Below are 6,342 nucleotides of genomic sequence, written 5' to 3' on the forward strand. Positions count from 1 at the left end.
AAAACTCCTATGAATATCTGTGTACACATTTTAGTGTGAACATCAATTTTGATTTCTCTAGGGAAAATAGCTAGGGAGAGATTGCTGATTATATGCTAATGTATCTTTAACTTTACAAGGAATTACCAATTTTTTTTCAAAGTGGCTGTACCATTTTTCATTCTTCCTGAAAACATAGGAGAGTTCTAGTTGCTTCACATGTTGGTAGGATTTGGTATTATCAGTTTATTTTTAATTTTACTCATTCTAACAGGCGTACAATGCTGTCTTATTGTTTTTTTCTTCCTCACATAATGTTTTTATTTGTATTCAACTATAAGCAAACAGCAGAATTAATACAACATTCCACAACTCCCGATCATCTTTTCTTACACAGACGGAATGTCGAGTTTAAGAGGCACAGACTTAGAGATTTCTGACCCTCACTCACTCAGCCCTGCAGCTCATCTCGATGGCAGGGTCTTGACGGCAAAGTGACTGTCCCTATTGTTTTTTCCAGTACTGCTCTTTAAAGGAGCCAGAGCAGGACACTGACCCTAGTAAGCAGCCCAAGGCACATCATCACACTGGGGACACGTCAAACGCTGGCTGTCTTAGTGAGAGAGCTGGCTGTAAAAACACCACCCAGAAGTGTTGTCATGCACAATTTGGGACTCCAGTTCACAATGGAAGAAGAAGAAACAAATCTCTTTTTATGTAAACCTCCCTTAGAGATTCTTTGGCCTAATGTAGGCCTACTCTTTTTACCTGAATGTTTTCTTCTTTAAATTCTGGGTTGCTAGTACCAAAATGCATCCTCCCCCCGCCGCAAGTGGAATTCAAATGTGATCAAAACATAAACCGGGGTGTGACCCTCTCAATTATAAACGACAGGCAGGTGGAAAAGCTAGCTTAAACCACTACCTGATTGCTCTGGCCTCATCTGTGAGAATGGGAAAGGAGAAGCAGAGGAATCTACATGCATCCCTGAACTTGAGAACACTGCTCCAGACCTCTGGGATGGTTTCTGTCTTCTAGCATTTCCCGACTTCCCAGGCAGCTGCTCACAGAATTTGGGCAGTTGGTCATCCCATTCTGCCTGGTGACACGTGCCGGCCACCGGGGGTCCCAGCTCCTTTTTGCAGAAGGATGCCACTTTGAATTCGCCACGGCCGTCCCCAGATTGGTTGCTGAGAATGGGCTTCTCACAAGCCAGTGGCCCATTGTATTTGAAGACCAGCCGGACCTAGTGGCGAAGGCCTGTGGCCTTGGGAGGCCCAGAGGCGACTTAATCAGAAGGATCGTACCACCGCTGATGTAACTGCCCTTCAGGCTGACCAGCAGAAAATGGTGCCGTTCTGTTTCTGGTGTCCTTCCTGCTGGGAGCATCTGGATCTATCACCACTAAGGTGTGCACTTCACCTGGATTGAGGCCATCCCATGCAAGACCGGTGGGCTGGTTCTTAACCCGGGTGGGCGTCAGCACTTTGCCCAGCTCCATCCACCTGTGCTCCGAAGATTTTGACCTGCAGCGGATGCTGTGGCCGCTCTTCCACTTGCTGCAGGTCACAGGCCAGGACCGCTTGCTGAGGTCCATTGGCATCACTGGGCCAAGTTGGAAGGACAGCTGGAGGCGGGGCCCGGGCCCGAGGCACTGACTCCTACTGGTCTGCAAACCGACCCTGTGAGGCCCGGGGATCACTAGTGGTGTCTTACTGTGGTTTTCATTTGAACTTCTTTGATGGTAATGATAGTTCCTTGTTCTCATTTGCCAGCTGTCTATCTTCTTGGTGAAGTATATGCTCAAGGAAACTATCCACTTGAAAACTTGGATTGCACGTGTTCTCGGTTTGATTTTGGCAGGCCTTCACATATTCTGTACGTGTGTCCTTTGCTGGGTATGCAGTTTTCTCTGAATATGTAGCTTATTCTTTCATTCTCTTGACAGTGTCTTTCACAGAGCAAAAATTTTAGATTTGGCCTAAATCCAATTTGTCAGATTTTTTTTTTCCCCTGTATTTTAAAGATACGCTTTTGATGCTGTGTCTAAGAACTCTTTGCCTAAGCCAACATCATGGAGATGTGTGTGCGTGTTTTCTTCTAAATTTTTATTTTACATTTTATATTTAGATCTATAATCAATTTTCAGGGGATTTTTATAAGCTGTGAAGATGAAGTCAAGGCATTTTTTTTTATTGCATATTGGTGTTCAGTTGTCCCAACACCATTTGTTGAAGAAAATCCATACTTTCTCTATTGAATTATGTCTGAAACTTTGTCAAAAATTAATTGTCTATGATTGTATAGGCCTATTTATAAACTCTAGTTTGTTTCACTAGTGTATTAGGGAATATTCTTGTCTACTTTTATAATATATTTTGCCAGGATTTTGATTAAAATTTTCTTAAATCTATAGATCAATTTGTGGAGAAGTTATATCTTAATAATATCGAGCTTTCCAACCCATAAATATGCTACATCTCAATTACTTATGAAAGTTCTTAACTTTTTTTCATTTTCATATATACATCCCATGTATATATTTTACTCGGTTTACACTTAAGTATTTCATTTGATGTATATGTTTTCATTCTCTCTCTATATACAGGGATGTATAAATGTTTCATTTTAAATTATTTATTATTAACATATAGAATCAGATTGATATTTGCGCGTTGCTCTTATGTCATGTGTCCTTCCTAATTTCACTAATTAAGTCTACAAGTTTCTTTTGAGAATTCCTTACAACTTTTAGACAAGTAGTTACATGGTATCTTATACTAGGCTGGTATAAGAAGTTTTACAACAGTTATTAAAGTTTAGCATTCATGTGACCTATGCATTATAATTCAACCTCAGTGTATATATTTCGATGAAAAATTGTAAAAAAAAAAAAAAGCACAGAAGATACAGACTGAATTATTTATCACAGCAATGTTTACAAAAGCAGAGATTAGGGATAGCCTAGATTTCAGGATTGCATTGTATTCATACAATAAACTATTATACAACATTGAGCAAAGAACTGTACGAAACATCAGTGACCTCAGCAACACGTGTTTAAGCAAGCAAAGCATTTTGTAGAAATTTACTCACAGGATGAAATCATATCAAACATATAGAGCATGAGATACTGATATTGTATTATTTAAGGGCACATTTACTCACAGTAAAATTATGATGCCTGAAAGTAAACGGTAAGTTCAACATGATTACTTCTATGTATCAGAGAGAAGGTGGATGCAACATGAGAGTATGGTACAAAGTAAATAGTGGTGTATAATTTGTATAATGTATTATCGTTTAAGCTAGATAATAAGTAATAGCTGTTCCTCACATTTTGTATTGCATATTAATGTTTGAAAGATAATTCTTAACGTGCCATAAATGGTATGTTCATCGTTCTGGATTCCTCTAAAGTCTCTATTTAAAACTAAACTGAAGCTATTCAGCTCGACAGATGTCAGCCTTGACTTTCGCTGATATTTTCTACTTCTACTCCTTCAGCATTGTCATTGCTTCATCAATAAATAATAGCCAATGGAAAAAGATTCTTACCAATGAAAAAGAACAGAGAACAGACATTTCTCTAACACAGAAATCCCAAATGCCACTAGTTAGCTTTTCCAGACTGGCCATATTTCAGGACAGATAACAGTAGTATTTATCAATTGTGGCTAAAAGGTTGGTCAAAGTGGTTCTCTTGCACAGGAAAGAAGAAATGGTTTAAGAATTGATCAATGTATCACATAAAACACCATCAGTGACAGACTGTGTAACTGTCAGTTGTCAGCGATTAGCAAATTTGTTGGGAAAAGGCTACTTTGATAAGAGGAAGAAAACACTAACATCTGAACCCACCAACAGAAAGAGTTATGAGCACTCATGAGGAAATAGAGATGTGTCAATGATCTTGAGGAAGGACACTGGACCACACAGTAACTTCTTTTTCAAAAGCTGGGACTGTTTCCTATAAGTGAACTGAATTCAGCTTATTGTATGACTTTGGGCAGAGTGAGTAAGTGTTCTGTGATACATTATTCATGGAATCTAAATGACAGAATCTGATCTGTAAGGAAGATACAAAACATTTATAATAAAAAGTATTAAAAATTTACTCACTATTCCATTGGAACTCAGGAAATTTAAGAAGGACTTACAATAGTGGTATTTGACTTTAAGAATGAGCATGGGTTTTCTAAAGGGTAGAAGAGAGGAGCAATGAATTAGGCAGAAAACATGAGACGTGGATGTCAGTCGGGTGGCACAGAAGGTATAGAAGTGGTTCGTGTTTTTTCTGGAAGAGTAGAAAACACTTAGATGCTGTACAAAGAAATCCTCTGTCTCCAGTGGACAAGACAAGAGAGAGAGAAATGTATTAGACATGGAAATGCATGATTGAATATAGACTTCAAATCAATTTTGAAAGCAGGATTCAGGAGGTTAGTCACTAGCCACAGGGAGAAAACATAAACATTGATACCGTGATTAGAAAAAAAAAAAAGAGCAGAAATTTATATTTATATTCAACTTAACTTTTAGAAGCTGTAATAGTGGCCCAGGGAAAACAGGATGAAACCTGAACAAAAGCTGAAACAACAGGCCACAAAGGAAGGTGTTGCCCTTGGAATATGTGAGATAATGGCCAATTATCTCTCCCTTCCTTTTTTATTTAAGAAAAAAGTTGAATAAAGAAAACGTCCACTTTTCCTGTGTGGTCGAATTGTGATGTGTGCTATGAAAACAAACGCCAGCTCACAGAATAATGGTCGGACTTCTGCCATTGGGCACAAATGGAGAAAGTCCCCTGCTGATTTGCAGCAGTTAATTCGTTGTGGTGTTTCTGAAATTTTGTCACAGAGCAAAATAGTTCTCGCTTGTTATCCATAAATTGTTTTAAATTTATTGTATTTGACAGGGATCCCTTAATTGAGAATGGCAAGCGAGATATTTTCTCTACCCTAAAACACATCTCCGTCTGTCATATTGTCTAATACACCGCCACTAGAATCACAAAGTTCAATCAATATTTTACATTCACCAGTTAAACTGTAAATATTCCTAGAGGGTATAAAAACCTAAACTGTTTTACTTTTAGCAGGAATAAGATTACCATATATTTTGAACAATGATAGTGAAGTTAGAAGAAACGCTTGGAGAACCAAGCATAAACTAAGCAAGATATTAAAGACACTGCCTGTTTGAAATTTTACTCGACTCCGACTCTGATCGTCATACCTGTTATCTTCAATACGGTCTTTGCTTATATATATTTTGGCTTACTTAATGACATTCTCTCTATGTAAAAATGGAGTGAAACTATGTTATAATACAATTGTGTTATAATATAATTGCCGGAGTAAATAATCTCACCTGCAATCACTTAACCAACTAGGTGAGAGGTATTAGATCTGTGGATATCTCTGATATTGTCCAGGTGCTTCTAAATAAACGCATGTACCAAAATCAAAGTTATAACAGCCATATCAGTTTAGAGATACTACATTCATACAGATAGATCATCACGGAAAGAAAGATGGACATAGATATTCATATAAGATTTATCTATCATCTACATATATGTATACATATTTACAGCAGCAGATAGTACCAAAAATATTCTTTTCTCTTACCACTTTTATCTGTTGTTCCTTGTGCTTATATTCTCTTTTTTTAAAGTTTATTTATTTTTGAAAGAGAGAGAGAGAGAGAGAGAGAGAGAGAGAGCACGAGCAGGGGAGAGGCAGAGAGAGAGGGAGAGAGAGATTCCCAAGCAGGATCCATGCTGTCGGTGCAGAGCCCTACCGGGGGCTCATTCTCAGGAACCATGAGATCATGACCTGAGTAGAAATCAAGAGCCTGGTTCAGTCTGACTGAACCACCCAGGGGCCTTTTGTGCTTGTATTTTCAGTTAATGACACCATAGCATGGAGGGATTAATTTCCCCTAGATTAAAAGTCTCTAGGGGCGCCTGGGTGGCTCAGTCGGTTAAGCGTCCAACTTCGGCTCAGGTCATGATCTCACCGTTTGGGAGTTCGAGCCCTGCGTCGGGGCTCTGTGCTGACGGCTCAGAGCCTGGAGCCTTCTTCAGATTGTGTCTCCCTCTCTCTCTGCCCCTCCCCTGTTCATGCTCTGTCTCTGTCTCAAAAATAAATAAAACATTAATTTTTTTTAAATAAAAATAAAAGTTTCTAGAATGATGGGCAGAACGAGAATTTATATCAAGGCATTTTGACTCCAGAGGTAAAATGTCAATTTGGAGTACATAAAGAGGAAATTTTTTGTGGGAACTTAAATAACCTGCTGTTTACTACAAGAGCATTTTAAGTCCTCTTGTATAGTGATAGAAACACTTTGAACCTT

The 6,342-nt window shown here is 38.5% G+C and overlaps 1 pseudogene; it reads right to left on the reverse strand.

Annotated features, from left to right (window-relative positions):
* Positions 1-886: 886 nt before the first annotated feature.
* Positions 887-1,582, reverse strand: LOC102957004 (annotated as a pseudogene).
* Between the last annotated feature and the right edge of the window lie 4,760 nt (positions 1,583-6,342).

The sequence above is a fragment of the Panthera tigris genome, chromosome A1, assembly GCF_018350195.1.
Source record: "Panthera tigris isolate Pti1 chromosome A1, P.tigris_Pti1_mat1.1, whole genome shotgun sequence".
NCBI classification, from domain to species: Eukaryota; Metazoa; Chordata; class Mammalia; order Carnivora; family Felidae; genus Panthera; species Panthera tigris.